The sequence below is a fragment of the Ailuropoda melanoleuca genome, chromosome 10 (genome assembly GCF_002007445.2).
Source record: "Ailuropoda melanoleuca isolate Jingjing chromosome 10, ASM200744v2, whole genome shotgun sequence".
Lineage (NCBI taxonomy): Eukaryota > Metazoa > Chordata > Mammalia > Carnivora > Ursidae > Ailuropoda > Ailuropoda melanoleuca.
The window spans coordinates 51,633,897-51,653,720 of record NC_048227.1 but is presented as its reverse complement, the minus strand read 5'-3'; the positions used below and the strand labels follow the sequence as shown (position 1 = coordinate 51,653,720).

Sequence of the window (19,824 nt, the reverse complement as noted above, 5' to 3'; positions counted from 1 at the left end):
AAGTTCTTAAGAGAGGAGATCCAAAGAGTTCTCATCACAAGGAGAATTTTTTTTTTTATTGTATTTATATAAGATGATGGATGTTAACTAAGCCTAGCGTGATAATCATTTCACAGTGTATGTAAACCAGGTCATCATATTGTGCACCTTAAACTTATACAGTAATGTATGTGAGTTATTTCTCAGTGGAACTAGAAAAAACAAACCGAAACAGGCAGAGGAAGTGAACAGACATTTTTCCAAAGGAGACATACAAATGGACAGTAGGTGTATGTGAAGATGTTCAGCATCACTAATCATCAAGGAAATGCAAATCAGAACAATGAGATATCCCCTCACGTTTGTTAGAATGACTATTATCAAAAAGAAAAGAGACAAGAAGTGCTGGCAAACGTGGAGAACAGGGAACCCTTGTATACTGTTGGTGGGAATGTAGATTGATGCCGTCACTGGAAAACAACATGGAGGTTCCTCAGAAAATTAAAAATAGAGCTACCATATGATCCAGCAATTCTACTCCTGGTATATATCCAGAAGAAATGAAATTAGGGTCTCAAAGATCCCATATTCACTACAGTCTTATGAACAACAGCCAAGAAAAAAAAATTCTATTTGAGTTTGAGGATTTATTTGACGATCAGATCCCTATTTCAGTTGTAGTTAGATAAAAGGCATTGATCAGGATGTGACTCGGTTATTTTTTATATCCTTTTTATTTTATGAAATAATGTAGGGGAGTATATTAATGTTTAGAGCCTGTCACTGACAGTTTTAAAAAAATCTATAATTTGACAAATAGCTTTGTATTTCAGAAAGAGGTAGCAGAAGGAAAAACTTAGTAGAGCCAACCACTTCGTTTTTATATTTAAGATATGTAGAACTTTATGTTTTCCCATTTACATTATAACAAAATCTCAGGTTTACTAAGTTTGTTAGCATAAATAGATTTTTAACTGCTGAAAATGATCAGTGGTAGAGCAAACATTTGAATTTTTACTACATATTTATAAGTTCAGGTAATGGCTCATTAGGAGCTTGACCTTTCTTTTCCTTCAGGTTTTCAGCTTCAAAATTAATTTTAAAATGTATAATGTACTTCTACTACTATTAGTTTAGGTCTTTTAATTGAAAAATTTTAATTCTGAGATAATATAAAAGAATTTTGATGTGTTTTTAAATAAAGAATACATTATTTTGTTAAATATTTTATCAGTGATAACACTGAGTAGTGAGCTAATATTTTTATTATTCTGTCACCATGAATTTTAGCTTATATTGCCTGACTGTGATATATGGTTAGATTTTAAAAACCAGACTAGGGACACCTGGGTGGCTCAGTCAGTTAAGCGTCTGCCTTTGGCCCAGGTCATGATCCTAGGGTCCTGGGATCGAGTCCCCATTGAGCAAGGAGCCCACTTCTCCCTCTGCCTGCTGTTCCCCCTGCTTGTGTTCCCTCTCTCTCTCTCTCTCTCACTGACAAATAAATAAATGAAATCTTTAAAAAAAAAAAAAGATTAATATGTGAGGTCTTCATTAATTACTTTGGCTAAAGTTAATATGGTAATTTCCAACTTACGTTTTATCCCATTGAAGGGATATGAGTCTCTTATTAGTGGTAGTGTTCTCTTTTATAGTGATTCTTTGGGTTAGCACGTCCTGAACTCACTCCATCAACTGACACCTTAAGCTACTCTAATTACTAAGTTCAGCCACTAGAGCTGTACATGTTTGAGAAATCCACTCTTTTAGGAAAAGCCTCAAACTCACAGATTTGGTTATGTGTGGCTGTATCTTGTTCAGAGTAGATTTTTGTTCTGGTGTCAGCCAGCTTTTTTGCATGGGACTCTTGGGTTTTCACCCATAAATATATTAGTTTTCACTCTGACTTTGGGAGGTTCCCACATTGCTGGGCTTTTCACTTTAATTTTCAAGCTGCTTTTTCAGTTCTGAATCCTAGCTCTGAACTCTGATTTCTGGCACATTTTGCCGGTGAGGCTGTGGTTTTTCCTACCCCCTTCTTTGCAGCTATAGAAGTGGGTGTGGGGTCATACTCTTAGGTCAATAATTTGCAAGCTGGTAATTCTTACCCCTTTCATTTGTAGTTTTGATGTTAGACTTTCTCTATTTTTACCACTTTCTGATGCTGTCCTGTTTCTTAAAACAGCTAAGTATTTTATAATTATCTGCAGAGATTCATACCCCAGCTTTGCTTATCTGCCATTACTGCAGGTAGAATCCAATATCCTAAAATTTTTTATTATTGAATTTATTTATATTTCAAAAGCACTGATTTTCTTTTCCTAGCAGTGAATGTACAAAGCATATTTTAAAAATTGAACTGCTCTTTTAAAAGTTAATCCATACCAAAAACCATAAGATACCTAGGAATAAACCTAACCAAAGAGGTAAAAGATCTGTACGCTAAAAACTATAGGACACTTATGAAAGAAATTGTAGAAGACACAGGTGGAAAAACATTACATGCTCATGATTGGAAGAACAAATATAGTTAAAATGTATATACTACCCAAAGCAGTCTACACATTTAATGTAGTCTTGATAAAAATAACACCAGCATTTTTCACAGAACTAGAACAAATAATTCTAAAATTTGTACGGAGCTAGGAAAGATCCCAAATAACCGAAGTAATGTTGAGAAAGAGAATAAAAGCGGGAAGCATCACAATCCCAGACTTCAAGCTGTATTACAAAGCTGTAATCATCAACACAGTATGGTACTGGCACAAATCAGACACATAGACCAATGGAACTGAATAGAGAACCCAGAAATGGACCCGCAACTATATGGTCAAATCAGAAAGAATATTCAATGGAAAAAAGATAGTCTCTAACTGGACTACTTTCTTACACCACACATAAAAATAATTTCAAAATGAATGACTTAAATGTAAGACAGGAAACCATCAAAATCCTAGAGGAGAAAACAGGCAGCAACCTCTTTGACCTCTGCCACAGCAGCCTCTTAGGAGACATGTCTCCAGAGGCAAGTGGAACAAAAGCAAAAATAAACTATTGGAACCTCATCAAGCTAAAAAACTTCTGCATAGCAAAGGAAACAATCAGTAAAACTAAAAGTCAACCAACAGAACGGGAGAAGATATTTGCAAATGAAATATCGGATAAAGGGCTAGTATTCAAAATCTATAAAGAACTCATTAAGCTCAACACCCAAAAAAAAAATAATCCAGTTAAGAAATGGGCAGAAGACCTGAAGACATTTCTCCAAAGGAGACATACAAATGGCTAACAGATACATGAAAAAATGCTCAACATCACTCATCACCAGGGAAATACAAACCAAAACCACAATAAGAAACCAGCTCCCACATGTCAGAATGGCTAAAAATAACAAGTCGGGAAACAACAGATGTTGGTGAGGAGAAAGAGGAACCCTCCTGCACTGTTGGTGGGAATGCAAACTAGTGCAACCGCTTTGGAAAACAGCATGGAGGTTTCTCAAAAAGTTAAAAATAGAACTACCTTGCGACCCAGCAATTGCACTTTGGTATTTATCCAAAGGATACAAAAGTAGTGATTTGAAGGGACAAACGCACCTCAATGTTCTTAGCAGTCATGTCCACAATTGCCAAAATATAGAAAGAGCCCAGATGTCCATCGACAGATGAATGGTTAAAGAAGATGTTGTGTGTGTGTGTATACACACACACGCACACATTACACACACACACACACACACACGCCCGCGCGCGCGGGAATATTACTCAGCCATCAAAAAGAATGAAGTCTTGCCATTTGCAATGACATGGATGAAACTGTAGTGTACTATGCTAAACAAAAGAAGTCAGTCAGGGAGAGAAATATCATGATTTCACTTGTGCGGAATTTAAGAAACAACAGATGAACATAGGGGAAGGGTAGGAAAAATAAAAATAAGATAAAAACAGGGTGGCAAACCATAAGAGACTCTTAAGTATAGGGAACAAACTGAGGAGTGCTGGAGGGGGGTATGAGTAGGGGGATGGGCTAAATGGGTGATGGGGGTTAAGGAGGGCACTCGTTGGGATGAGCAGTGGGTGCTGATGGATCACTAAATTCTGCTCCTGAAACCAGTACTACACTGTATGTTAAGGAAGTTGAATTTAAAAAAAAATGAGTAAGCACTATTGAGTGTTTACTATAATTAGTATTGTTGTTATTAGCTATGCCTTTGTTTTTGTTACTGTTGTTGTCATTCCAATGAAGAATAAACAGAGTTTGATCCTGAAAATAAATAAATAAATTTTAAAAAGTTAATCCAAAACCCATACATTTTTTCTTACAATATTTTGTTAGAATCTTATTCCAAATGATTCTTTCTCAAAAATATATTCCATATATTAAATGCAAAATGCCTTTTATCATCATTATTTTAATCATCTGTGATTTCTTTAAAAAGACATTTTAGTAATTTCTTAAAATGTCTTTTTAATGAAAAGGCTTTTTTCTAAATTTCTAATATTCTTTGTGCGTTCAGATATCATCCAGCCTTTTCCATGAAACATTTAAAATTTGATTTTAAATTTAAAAATTCAAATTTAAATTTGAATCTAGAGAATTGTCACCTGAAAACAGGAGTAACAATTGTATTAATATATACAGTTGACCCTTGGACATTGCGGGGTTCGGGACGCTGATTCCTCCCCTTCCCACCCATAGTCAGAAATCCATGTAAAACCTTTGACTTTCCAGAAACTCAACTACTAATTGCCTGTTGTTGACTGGAAGCCTTACCAATAACATAAACAGTCTATTAACACATATGTTTGTATGTTATGTGTATTATATACTGTATTCTTACAATTAAGCTAGAGGAAAGATAATGTTATTAGGAAAATCATAAGGAAGAGAAAATACATTTATATTATTGTACTATATTTATTAAAATAAATCCACATATAAGTGGACCTGCACAGTTCAAACCCATGTCATTCAGGGGTCAACTGTGGTCAATTTAACGAATTTTGGTTCTTTTTATATAACTTGTATACTTAACACAATGAACTAAATCATGTTTAAAATTTTTAAATTTACACAATAAAGAGAGGAAAGATTTACAGATTTGTAGAACACAGTACTGTATTATATACATATTCCAAATTTATGGACACATTTGATTCTGAAAGTTTGTTCATGTATTCCTAGAAGTTGTGTTACATATGATAAATTCCAAATCTAGCTCCGAGGCCTAGCTGAACATACAATTACAGAGACTATATCTCAAAACTACACAATAGGACACATAGACTGATAATTTTTTTAGTGTGTGATTTTTACTTTCATAATGTCTTATAAAGGCATATAGAGTAACTCAAAATTTGACTTTTACCAAATTGTCTTTATCAAGAATAAATTTTTCTGAAATTTGAACCACCCTAGAGTATCTGAGATCATACCTATGATGTACTTACCTAAAGAAATGAGTTTTGTATCCTGATGGGTACAATGAGGTTTAGGGAAGAAATCAAGTCAGTTTGTTTCTCTTTTATTGCTTGTAAGTCTAGCATTAAGAAATTTTCTGCAAATGGTAAGTTCAGCTTTGGCATTCTCATCTCATTGTTGTGCCAAATCCAGGGCTCTTCCTCTGTATATTTCTGCTTTAGTCTTTCTGCACACCATTAACAGACTTTAAAAAAAAAAAATTTAAACCCTGCACTGATTTGATTATTCTCATTACTGTACAGCAGCAACTCTCAAAATGTGATACAGAAACATTGTGTTTAGTAAGATCTTTCTGGGGGTCAGCAAGGTTAAAACCAATTTTCATAGTAACGTTTTATTTTTTTAAGATTTTATTTATTTATTTGAGAGAAAGAGAGAGCATCAGCAGGAGGGGGAGGGGCAGAGGGAGAGGAAGAAGCGGAGCAGGGAGTCCGATGTGGGGCTTGATCCCAGGACCCCGAGATCATGACCTGAGCTGAAGGCATACGCTTAACTGACTGAGCCACCCAGGTGTCTTTATAATAACATTATGATGTTACTTTCTTTCACTCTCATTTTCTCCTAAGTGTATAGTGGAGTTTTCCAGAGTCTGCGTAATGTGTGATGTCATCAACAGCTAATGAAGTGACTACTTTCTATTTTTGTGTTGTAAAAATTTCTCAGTTTCACTTCCTAATATAAGAAATTGAGAGAGAGAGAAAGAGATAAACTACAAATACAAGAGCTATTTGGGGCCTCAGTAGTTTTAAGAGCACAAAGGAGTTCCAAAGCCAAAACATTTTGAGAACCACTACTTATTTAAGACAGTGGATTATCTTCACAATCTGGTGAAAACCAGCCTGGTTTTCAGCCTTATGTCTCAACTACTTCCCAATACAAATTATAGCCAGAGAGACCATTTTTGCTTTTTCTAAAGTAACATTGCTCAAATAACATTTTCTCGAATAAGCATTGCTATTTTGTAAGTTTCCTCATGCATTTTCTCTTTTTTCATAATGTGGTTCTTTATTCATTGACATTTGTCCAAATCATTCTTCAAAACTCAGTTCAAACCCTATGAGTACTTTTTTCTTGCCTGAATCCTGTAGCACCATTCATAAAATAAGACCTACTCCACGAAGTCTATGGTTTTGAATCTGGTGTGGTCTTACTAATCTGGACCACTCTCAAATAAAATTTTGATTGCTTTTTTACTGTGTCTAGCTGTGTTATTGATGCTAATGAAAGAATATTTATGGAAAGACAAGGGTGGTAACATTTGAATTGAAATTATGAGCCAGTCACCATGCTAAGTGCATTATGTGCCTCCACGCTCATATCATAAGAACCTTATTGAGTAGTGTCTCCACTTCACAGATACAGAAAGTTAAACATTAAAATCTACTTAGATTTATATATTATGTTGTCAAAAGATTTATGAACACCTCCCCCGCCCCCACCCTTTACTTCTGAACTTCCCTAGATCGGCTCTGTGTCTTTTGTCAATATTTGTTAATTCTGTAAGGGCAGGGACTGTGTGCTTGGCCTCAGTAATAGTTTATAAATTGAACCTCCTCTCTCGTATTTGCTCTTTATTCTCCTCCAGTATAAATATAGCCCTACTATCAGTGATGCTGGTTTTTTGTAGACCTGAAACTGTATAGTTACTAATTCTTCACTTTGTCCTACTATCTATTCTCTCAGATTCTCAAAGATTAATAGACTGTGCTGTTACCACTGCATTTGAGATTGGGCTGCAGAGAGAGCAAAGCAGGACTATTGCAGAGCATGTAGGATGTAGACATACTCAACTTTTATTTTTGAAGTTTTAATTTTTTGCTGTCCTGACTTCTCACTTATATAATTTTAATAGCTTTTTAATGATTCCCCTTGTAATTTTTTGGTAAATAAGTTTCCCATTAATTAATACAATTAAATATAATTTTGAAATTCCCTTGTTGTTTAAAAAAATATTTTCAGTATTGTTAGTTTGTCTTTTTTTTTATAATATGGGAAACCAAATTAATCTCATTTGTAAATTCTCTTTCATGCTCTTCTGATATTATTCCCCTGCTCGTAAACTTTCATTGGTTCTTTATTGCTTATTGAATTAAATCCAGCTACCTAGCTTGTTAAGAATCTTGTATAAATTAAGTATAATACAAGATCTGATTTGTTTCATGGTTCACTAGGGACTGTCAGGTCTAGTAGCAGTTATGATTTTTTTGAGGTTTGAATGTAAAATTTCCTTTTCAAGAAAGAATTACATCCTTCTCAGATTTATTATCATGAAATATAGTCTGTGTAGACAATAAATACCTGTCTTGTCTTTAGCTGAAAAGCCACTTTGTGCCACTTTGAAGAACTCAGTAAATTGTCATCAGTGAAAACACCGATTTCCCTTTCCAACCTTATTTTCCTTTGTTCTTCATCTATGTTTACTTTCCGGCTTCTCCCCCTAATTGTATCATTTGCAAAGAGTTATTATTTTATAATATTCATTGTTGTTTTTAATGGTTCCTTACACCCTGTCTTTCCTCATCTCAAATTATCCTTTCTGCATCCCTTTCTGATGTCATAGATTCAGTGTTCTTTGAGCCTCACTGAAAATACTGGTCAGAAATTTTAGAAAAGTTTCTCCTGTTCTGGGAGTGACTTTGTATTAAAGCAGAGCATGGGCCTTGAATTCTGAAATTGTTCTCCTTTTTCTTTTATATTTGTTTGCTCATCCTTGTGCTGGGCTAAGTTCATCCGTGCAACTTTGGGAGTTGGGATGAGCTATTTTAGGTTTTGTTTGTGTTTCTCTTTTGGCTGGGTATGTAGGGAGATTCTGTTCACATCTCTTAGGTGTAGGCAACAGCAAACAGAACCCTAAATCTATCATATTACTCTGTTTTCAGAGCTCTGGCAACCTTGGTTGGGAGGCTGTGTGTGGTGTGCATATGCATGTGCTCATGTCACACTCTCCTGATTTACTCTTCTCTCATGAGGGTTTTTATTTTATTGGGAATATACAGATACTTAGGAGTAGAGGGTAGGAACAAAGGGGAGTTGGAAAAATGGGTCAGAAATTACATATATTCAAGTTTATCTGGATATTTGTGTATTTATATGTTTAATTTACTGTTGCTACCTTCTGTATAAAATCTGAGAATGTCTTTATTTCATCTCCATTCCTGAAGGATATTTTTACTGGATATAGACTTGTACATTGTCAGTTCTTTCCTCTCATCGCTTGAAAAATGCACCACTTTTTTCTAGCCTTCAAGGTTTCCAAAGAAATAGCCACTGTCATTCCAATTGCTGTTCCTCTGTAGGTAACATGTTTCTCTTAATCCTCTTTCAAGATTCTTTCTTTCTTTGTAGTTTACAGAAATTTGATTATGATGTATCGAGTTGTAGATTTTTGGGGTTCATAGTTTAGTGTTTCGTTAGCTTCTTGAGTCTGTAGGTTTGTCAAATTTGGAAACTTTGAACTTCTCTTTCTTCAGCCCCTCATTCTTTCTCCTCTCCTTGGACTGCATGGACAAGAATGTTAGATCTTTTGTTATAGTCCCACAGGACTCTAAGATCAGTTCATTTTTTTTTCAATCTATTTTCTCTCTTTTGTTCAGATTTGATAAATTCTTTGATACATCTTTGAGTCCACTGATTTTCATCCATTGTCTACATTCTTGCTATTGAGCCCTTGCAGTGAGTTTTTAATTTAGGTTGTTATAGTTTTCATTTCTAAACTTTCTATTTGGTTTTTCTTTGCCGAGACTTATTTTCTTTTCAGTTATTTCGAGTATGTTCCAGACTGCTCCCTGAAGAATTTTTCTGATAGTTGCTTTAAATGTTTTGTCAGGTAATTCTGACAGATGGGAAGGTAAACAGGTGTAATATACCAAGTTAACATTTTCTCAGCAGACAGTTTTGTATCCGAGCACATCAGAGGACAAGCTAACTTCTTGTAAGAAGAGTGAGTTGGGTTTTAAATATGTTGAGCATGGGAAGATTGTTGAAGTTTATAAACATAACTGAATTAGAAGGGCAGAGTAGTCCAAAAGGACTCCAGAAACATTCCTGGAATTAGAAATATTATGTCACATAATGGGTTTTCATTATGTAATTCCTAATGTATCTGGTGAAATGTGTTAAATGCTCTGTACCTAGAGATTAGGATTTCCTGAATCTCATTAACTTTGCCCTCCTTGTTTTGTAAAAGATTTAATTTTTTTTTACAGGAGCATATTGAAAAAAAATACAAAACAGCAAGATGATGTAAACTAAAGTTTAGGTAAGAAGGGTAGTAGGGTAAAGGAAAATACAGGCCAGGTTATAAAGAGAAGCCAAGAACAATACTAATTCAATAATGCATACAACAAAGTTGAAGGAGGCCTGACCAAGCTTATAAATCACAGTGGCCATTTACTTAGAAGAAGCCATTCTTCAAGGTAACAGGCAAAAATATTTCCCAAGAGCCCTTAAAGAGAGAAAAATCAGTACTCTAATGAAATGAATCTTCAATAACATCTCCTAATTTGTGGCCTTCCCTTTGTCCCCTATTTGTCAGAAATTTACAACCCTGGATAAGAAACTCCCCTAGGATGAGACAGGAAATAATATAATTGTGGTACATCCTAAGGCTTGAAGCAAACTTATGGTAGACATTTAAATTTTATTCTTTATAACTAATGCTAAGCAATATAGTAATAAAATTTGTTCATTTTACTATTAAGGCCGATTTTCAGTTTTTAAAACATATCATTTTATTACAATTTTTTAAAAATTCTGCTTTGTTTCATTTTATGTAATTTAAATGAAAAACTGAGGTCAGTAATATTTTTATTGGTTACATGAATGAGTTGAGTGTAACCACCTGGAGGCAGATTTAATGTGTTAAACCTGGACTTAGAGGTGAGCAAGAGGGAGTGGCCTAAGGGCAGTGTTCTCAGACACGTCTGGATCATAGACTAATGAAAATCTGATCTCCACAGGAATTTGAATTGGGGTTGCAGATAAACACAAATATATAAAATTCTGCAGTCTGTTCTAATAGTTCGTTCCTCTCAAGTGAAGCAACCCTAGCCCAAGGTGCCATTCTTTTGAAAGGAGAGGGTTCCATGACTTGTGAATTACAATCCTGGAGTATCTTTGTTGGGTAAATCAGCCATTAGAATCTCCACATAGTTAAATTAGCCCTCAGTTTTAGTTAGAACACTATAGATTTTAACTGCACGGTGCTGACACTTCCTGGTTGCTTTCCTGTGTTGAGGATCAAATGTTTTATGTACGAGTGATGAAGTATATATTATTAGGCACTCAATAATACCATTATGTTGTTAGCTATGATGCAAAGTAGCTGAAAAAGTTTCATAAACTTTATTCAATAAAAAGTACGCAATTATAAAGAGATGAAGATCTGATCAGTGAGATTCTGATTTTATAGAAATTAAAATGATTCTTGAGGACTCCAGTGTAAATATGTTTCGTGAATCCTATGATACAGCTTTTATTTTTCACAGATTATTGGCATATAGGCAGAAATACACGATAATTCTGGGAAAACTGGATTAGCTTGGCAGACTTAGTTTACTTTTCAGTTCCTCTAAAACTGAGCTGCCTTGATAGGGTAGGGATATCATAATTCAGACACATCTTCAGGTTTCTTCCCCCAAGGCATCTGCAGAAACGTGAGAATTTCTATGTCCTTATTTGTATCTCTTCTTTTGAAATTGTGGATTTATTCTCATCACTTACCTCTGAGATTTTTGAAAATTCTGCTTAAACAATCTGCTGAATGAAATTTCTGTGTTAATTTGAATATTTTCTTGAACAATACCAAGTGCTTATGTTTTTCTCCATCTTTTGGTATGGTGTGACATCTGAGAAAATACAGGTTTATGAGATCCTGAGAGCTTGCTAGGTTAGGGCAATTTGTTAGTTTCAAGTAGTTCTTGATTTGAAAGCCAGTTTTCTGTTGTTTGGGGAAGTTATTTTCGTGAGTATTGCAGGCAATTATTTTCACAAAGGCTCTTGTCTCACAAACACTGCATCAGAAGCAAAAAGTTGCCATAAACCTAAAATGCAGCACGAGGCTGGTTAATTTTAGGAATTGTAGGGAGCTATGCTTTCTGGGACTGATCTAAATAGCTTCTTTTGATTGTAGTTTGCACGTGTCTGTAAAAAATTATTTTTATATGTCAAAACTGGAATATATGAAATCATATTTTTGTAGAGCTTTGTGCCCGTACAGCCATAAATAGTTTTTAGAAAGAAAACTGAATGTACTTGTAGTCATCATTGATTTGAACCTTGGTTAAAATCATTACATAGAAATATTTACTACCTGTTTTTTTGGATTATCAAAGTCACGAGAACATTAGACGGCATGCCGGTATGTATGATATGTATTATGTGAGATCCTATAGTTTAGACCATTTTGTATCCTAAATGTCATTTTCCATATGTTTTGTTGCGTATTTTTACAACTGGAGCTCTGTGACACTTTTTAAGATCGGTGTGAATTTAATGTTAATTTTATTTTGAGAATTTTCATACTTCAGATTTTTTTCTGACTTCAAAAGGATAAATGCTCATTGTAGAAAAGTTAAAAAAAATACAGAAAATTACAAAGTTTAGTATATATCCTCTTAATCTTTTTTCTAGGCAAATAAATAAAACTTCAAAAAATGAAAGTTGTACATATTTTGTTACACTTTTTCCAGTAAACGTTTTTGCATATCATTGAATATTAGCTCATATTGCATGGCATTTGATAGGTACACAGTATTCCCTTTATTGGATATACTAAGTTAACTGTACACTTCTGGTGACTTTTACTTAAGAGTTTATTTACTCTTATTTACTTACATTTATTTACTCAGTCATTCATAGCAGATTGGACACTGAGGAATATCTCAGAAACTATAAGCTGATAGGGTCAGGAATAAAACTTTCTCTTCTAGTGTTTGAGTTGATTCTTCTTGGACTCCGGATTAAGGGATTCCTTTACACTGACATTTATCAAACTATCACAAATGCCTTCTTCAGTTTTAACCATGAGCATAGACTTATATTTCTTTAAGTCCAGAGATTGATTAGATGTATTTCCCTTGAAAGTCTTCTTTGTCTTATCTGTTATTATGTGATAGGCATGTATGTGATATCCTCCCCTAGAATTACTCATAGGATGGGCCATGGGTTATGGTTATCTAGTTGTTGGTATTCCAATTATAACTTTTTTTCCTCTACTTTTCAAAGCAAATCTGAATGCAAGCTAATCTTGGAACTGCTATGTTTAAAAAATAAAATAACCAAAAATTATTTCCTATGTTATTCTAATTCTCATTACTAATTTACATATTGTAAATGCTTCTTTTTTATATTTTAAGGAAATATTAAGCACCTTATACATTGTAAGTCATAGCGCTTTGTATTCTGGATTCACCTGGGTTTAAGTCCTCAAAATCTGAATCTATGAGATGTTTTGAAAAATAGGGGAAAGTTGCCCACAACACGCTAGGATTATAGATCCTAAGTATTTAATTTGTTTTTAATATTTTGTTTTTTTATTGTTTTTATGTCATTTCAACACATATTCTTTCGTCACAGGAAACTTAAAAATAGACAAAAGTAACATAACATATCCAATCACAAGTTATTATAAATATACACTTTCCATTTCTCATTTTTGTACTAATATATATTATATTTATGTATTTAATGAAAGGTAGTATGGCATAATGGTAAGTGAAAGTTGTTATTTGACTTTATATATGTGAATTGTTTAGAACAGTGCTTGGCATGTGAGTTCTTGATAAGCATTAACTTTCTTTTAATAAAACCGTGCAAATAAATTACTTTATATCTTATTTATTTAACAACATACCATAAACAGTGATTCGTGTCAGTAGATACATATCTACAACAATTTTAATGACATTAACTAGCCATACAGAGTGGATTACTGATGATTGTGAAAGGACCACACACACAGACCTGCTGTATTCAACACAAACCATGTATTCTTAATTTATTAAATTGGGAATACAGAGCACTGCTGTTCAGTACAGTAGCCAATGGCCACATATGACTTTTTTAATTAAAATTAAGTAAAATTTTATAAAATTAAAACTTATGTCCCTCATTTGCACTAGCCTCATTTTAGCTGCTCAGTAATCACCAGTGGTTACCAAATTAGATAATGCAGGCATAGAACATTACTGCCATCATAGAAAGTTCTATTGGACAGTGACAGTGTAGTGCTTAAAGGAAGCATTGTGGCAGTATAGAGAGTAGAAGCTGAAGCAGTTATGTGTATACATATGTTTTTTTCTTTTGTTATAGGACAGGTAATTCCAGGATACAGAAGGTCCTGCCAAAGTCAAGAAAAGCCATCACTGCTAAGCCACTCCCCTGTCATAGAATTTAGGCTTACATTCTCTGGGCTTCAGTTTAAGGGAGTGTTTACAATGTCAGCCTCTAGATTCTGAACCAATTTTGATGCAGTTTTTAATTAAACAGTTGAGATTGGCATAAATTGGCATAAATGCTTAAGAAAACGTTGAAAATTGCAAAATAACCTTGTAGGGGCCAACATTTTTTTTTTTAATTTCATTTTGCTGGGGTGGGGTGGAGACCCAACATTTTAGTACATTCAAATTTGTAACTAGGAATAGCGTTTTCATTGATTTGTCATTTCATAGTTTCTCATTAAAAAATTTGATGTTATCCTTTTTTATCGTTAACTATAGCCATACTAGAAACGAGCCTAACTTTCAGTCCCTGTCTCTTTATATTACATATATAGGCAGTGAGATTGCCATATTGCTGTTAATTATATTTTGCTCTGAAAAACCCGGCATAGTTTTGCAACTCACTTATAATAATCATCACCTCTCCCCCACCTCCCTCTCTCACCCAGTGGCTCTATTTGGTATGAAGAGCTAAAAGAAAATATAGATTTAAATTGCATGCTAATAAAATATGGAATAAAAAACTAAAGAGGAAGTGAAATGATGCACAATATAGATTTTATCAGCACAAAAGATTTGTTTCAACTTCTGGGTTTTTTAAAGATCTGAATGTATGCCATCTATAACTGACATTCAGCATAAAATCATTTAGCTCACTGAAGTACTGTGTACCTGCTTCATAAATCAGTTAAGAATGATAATCATTTGAAATCACTATTCACTAAGCTACTTCAGCATAGATACAATTCTCAAATCAGTTGAAAAACCTAGTCTTAATGATGAAATCTGAATATTCTGAGATATGGTTTTAGTTTAGGAATTACTGTGGTATTTATATTTGTTATAATGTTGCTTGTTTCACCAGTTGTCTACATTTGTTTGATTTTGGGATTTGTTTTTAATAGTACTTATTTCACAACAAGAATAAAAGACAACCATAATATTCTCTTATATTTTGAAGTTGATTCTTCACTATTTAGGCTTAATATTTCAAGTGACTGCAAAAATAATAGTGTGTTCTTGGTGGCAGTAACTGTTTTTTTTTCAGTCCTTTATTAACTAAACATTTCAGTTTTTCTAGGGTTTTTTTTCCTATTTACATTTTCAGTGTAATTAAGCAACTAATAACCAAAATGAATTTTTTTTGAGAGAGAGAGAGTAATTGCAAGTGGGGAGGGGCAGAGGGAGAAGGAGAGAGAGAATCTCAAGCAGGTTCCATGCTCCACGCAGAGCCCAGTGTGGGCTTGATCTTACTTAAGACCTGAACCAAAATCAAAGAGTTGGACCTCCTGAGCCACCCAGGTGCCCCCAAAATGAAAATTTTAAGCTTTTTTTTATTTAGAGAGCTAAAAAATGGGAACAGAACCTGAAATCTGAAAGCAGCCTATCTTTAAGAAGAATGATTAGTTTAAAAAGCTTTGGCCATGTGCTTAAACATAATGGAATTCAAAAGCTACCACCTTTAAAATCCCCGATGAAATGTAAATATTATTTACCAGGAAAACCATTTCCTGCATTTGAATGCATGCCATTAAGAAGTAATGAGAGTTCTATTTTGAAGAATGTCTCATTACTTTTATTAGTAAGTAAGCTATAAATTACTTTGAAGCATCATGGAATCTGTAGTGTTAGTTATTATTTTTATTTTTGCAAGGTTTAATAGCTACTCATAAAATACATTAAAATCCTTTGAGTAAAAAAGTCCACTGCCATCCACACACGCACGCGCGCACACACACACACACACACATATAAACTACTGTTTTTAACTGTTTTGTACTTCCTAATATAGTTGGATTAGAGGGGGTTATGAGAGAACTATAATTTATGATGCATAAAAATCTGTTTTGTGAATACAAATTGTATATTATTTGAGACCCTCTTCCTAGAGTATAATTTAAAAACATTCAGGAATCTAATTATCCTTGCCTTTACTAAAAAAAAAAAAAAAATAGAATAGAATAACAGCTTGCCTGTTCCATGAGTATTACTTTGCAGAAAAATAGCTTGTATCATTTTATTAGTGAAGAGAGGAGTGGGGTCCTATTCTATTAATGGTTTCTATTTTTCTTTTTGTCTGTTTTATACCAATATTTAGTTACTTTTTTTCCTATCATGTGATTATTTTATATTCTTATGGACGTTATGTAAAAAGAGTAAAGCATTACAAAATTTATTTTTAAATTACTTCAAGATTACAAATTTCAAACTGCTTGCAAGGTTTATCATGCTAACTTACCCAAATACAGACCAAAAACCAATGAAAAGCTTAGTGTTTTCTTCCTCCTAAAGTAAAATATAACAATGTCTACTATTATAAAATAATGCAACGCATAGCATGCTTAAAAGCAGTCTAGTTTCCCTATGAACACGGAAGCAAAAATAAATATCCAATATTTATGATGCTCATTCTAAGTCGTCTTGTTACTTATTAAATTTTTGAAAAATCCTGTCACCAGTAAGTTGTAAAATGGGAACTCGCTAACCACAAACATTAGTATCATTTTGAAAAATTACTTTTATCCTCCTCAGAAATATGACATGTACCAAATATTAAGTATGGTAGATTATCTGTGGTTTTTTGTCATTGCAGATCCCCTAGAGTAGTTTTTTTCTTTCATTTTCAAAGACTATCTAGGCTATTTTGAAATCTGCAAAATATTTAAAATTTTTGAAAGGCTAATTATTGTTAATAAATAACAGGTGTCAGATTCTAACATTCCTTTATATTTTGGTTTTTTTTACCTCCACTTGTCCTACAGCTATTGAGGTAAATCTGTAAAAAAGTAGTTTGTCACGTAAGTAACAGTGTTGGCAGCTAATGACCTAGAAAAGATGAAGAGGCTAAACAACTCTTAATTTTCTTCTGTTATATTATCAAGTTTGAAAAATTTTCTCAGAGACTAACTTGCAGCTATATCAAGTATTAATGCTTCATTTGTGATTATTTCATACTGAACCAGGAAGACAGCAGAGAGATGTAAAATATCTGACACATGGGGAATTTTCTGCAGAAAATGTTTATATGTTACTTTTCCTTGGGAAAAGTAATGCTTAAGTATAGTCTACATGTAGGGGCGCCTGGGTGGCACAGCGGTTAAGCGTCTGCCTTCGGCTCAGGGCGTGATCCCGGCGTTCTGGGATCCGAGCCCCACATCGGGCTCCTCTGCTATGAGCCTGCTTCTTCCTCTCCCACTCCCCCTGCTTGTGTTCCCTCTCTCGCTGGCTGTCTCTGTCTCTGTCGAATAAATAAAAAAAAAATTAAAAAAANAAAAAAAAAAAGTATAGTCTACATGTAAATATAAGGTGAATATAGTCAGTCCAGCACCAATTCCTATGAATTATTGATTTTATCTCCTATGTTTTTCTCACATTCATCCATATCCTCTCCATCTTCACTAACCCATCCTCTCTGAGCTTCTGTCATCTCTCACCTTGATCACTTCTATAGTATTGTAAGGGGGGTACCAGCATCCAGTCTGCTCCATCCTATTCTTTCCCCTTAGCCAGAAATGCAACCTGGTCAGTTTTACTCTTTCCCTTTTCACTCTCATACCGTGTCCTATGAAAAACAACGACAATTCAAAATGAATGAATGGGTGGGATGGGATGGGAGGGGAGGGGAGGGGAGGGGAGAGAAGAGAAGAGGAGGAAAAAGAGAAGAGAAGAGAAGAAAAAAGGAAAAGAAAGCCATTCATAGTTCTCCAGTCTCCCCTACAGCATGAAAAGAATACAACTCCTAGAAGGGGCTGAAAGGCTGTGCATAGTCTGTCCCTGCCCATCTCATTTCCACCAAGCTCCAGTCCTCTCATCCTCTTTGTTCTAGCCGTATACTCTGCCTATGTTCACTCTCTTCCACCCATGTTTTCCCCTATCTGTTCTATGTACATGCTTCGCTTCTGCCCATAACTGTCTTTATTTCTCCTTTAACTAATGAATGCCCTTTCATCTTTGAGATGTTAAATCAAATTTTGCCTTTTCTGATTTCTCTGGTTAGGTCAAATTTTCCTATTATGATTTGTTGTATCACTGGATAGTATCTAAGTAGTAAGTCATCCTTAGTAGCTTATCAGAAGTAAAATTTTGTATTTTACGGTTTTATTGTATAATGCCTATTGCCACTCCAGCTGCATTACAACGTAAGCCTTATGAGATCAAGGGCTTTATCTGTCTGCCTTTATCTTACCTCACCATTGCATAGTATATAGCATAGTGTCTGGTACATTACAATGAGGAACAAGAGTATGATGCTAATGATGGACGTTAAAAAAACTAATTGATCCCTATTATATATCAGGCATTATTCTAAATATTTTATGTGTATTATGTGTTTCATTTTCATTATAATCCCCTGATACGTAGGTACTGTTATTTTCTTGATTTTATTATGGAGGAAACTAAGATTTGTGGTAGTAGATACACAATAAATATTTGTTAAGTACATCACTGAAAGATATTGAATGTGTTCTCATTAAACATTCACAATATATCAGAGGTAATGTATTGATAAATGAGACATGCCCATAAGGTTACTTAGATTTAGAAGTATCGATAAATTGTGTTTATAGAAGTAAAGGTTTCGGTCCATTAATAGGAATACCCACTCTTCTTCCTTGCTTTGGAGGAAATTAAGTTAGGAAACCTCAACTATTGCCATATGGGACATAAGGAAGAGAAATGCTGGCCTGTTCTCTTGGAAAAGGCCTGGGGTAGGCTTGATAAAGTAGGGGTGGGAGGGCAGGAAAGGAGCCTTATAAAAATCTGTAAGTCCTGATTACAGGATGTTCAAATTATATTCATTCCTTTTTGAGTGATACTCTGAGATACGATTCTGCTTTTCCCAAAAAGACAAAGAGCCAGGCCACTTAGTTTAAATTAATCCAAGAGGAGCCATTAAAATCTCATTGTTTCTTAACAACATTCATCTAAGGGAAATAACATGCGGATACTGAGATTATCATCCCCCAAAACACAGGATAAGCAGTGTGGGCGCCAGTGTCTTCTTTGTCCAGGACTCAGTAAATGGGCCTCTTTCCTTGAATAAGTTTTTAGATTTTTTTCCATTTGGTAAGTGTGCATGAACAGATTAGAAAGGAGAGCATTCCTCTGGCTAGTTCACAAAATCTGTTATGTGACTGTGTGTGTGTGTGTGTGTGTGTGTGTGTGTGTGTGTAAATTGTATAAATCCTATTAAGTACAGAAATATTTGTTCTATTTTCTTATTAGGCAAGAAGAGTTACCACCAGTGTTATGAGGTTAATAATTACCTGCAAAAAAATATAATTCATCAGCAGTTCTTGAGTATGTACCATGTACCAGCGCACCTCAAGACATTGTGGTTACAAGATCTGTCGAGACAGTCACTGTCCTTGCCTTTTTAGTACCTGTGGTCTACTGAAGGAGACAAATATTTAAGCAAATAATATATGTAATAAATGCTAAAATAGAAAATTTGGGCACAGAGATGCCAGAGAAGCCTATAAAAGGGAAATATTAATAGGGTATTTTGGTTTAAGAAAAACCTCCTAAACATTTCACCTCAAGACATGGAGAATGTAGAGAAATGTGTGTGTGTGTGTGTGTGTGTGTGTGTGTGTGTTTGTATTTTCTTTTAGCATAATAAAAATGGAATCAGACTTTACATTTGTGTGTATCTGTATAAAATGCATAATATTTTGCTTTTTCACTTAATATCAATATGTATAGATCTACATTATTGCTTTCTAAAAAACTTCATGAATGTCTATTTGTGTGTTCAGGCCTTTTATTGAGGATAGAATTCTGGAAGTGAGATTGCTGGACCTAGGATTTGCGCATTTTAAATTTTGAAAGATTTTGCCTTATTACCTCTAAATGACAACACTAGTTATAGTTAATATCTCTATTAAAAGTTTAGGTTATGCAATTTGATGATATAAACACTAAA

At 34.2% G+C, this 19,824-nt stretch overlaps 1 protein-coding gene across 4 annotated transcripts in view; it reads left to right on the top strand.

The window, feature by feature from the left end:
• Nucleotides 1-19,824, top strand: part of ASCC3 (activating signal cointegrator 1 complex subunit 3) — a 320,199-nt gene that overhangs the window by 85,373 nt on the left and 215,002 nt on the right. The window lies entirely within an intron of this gene.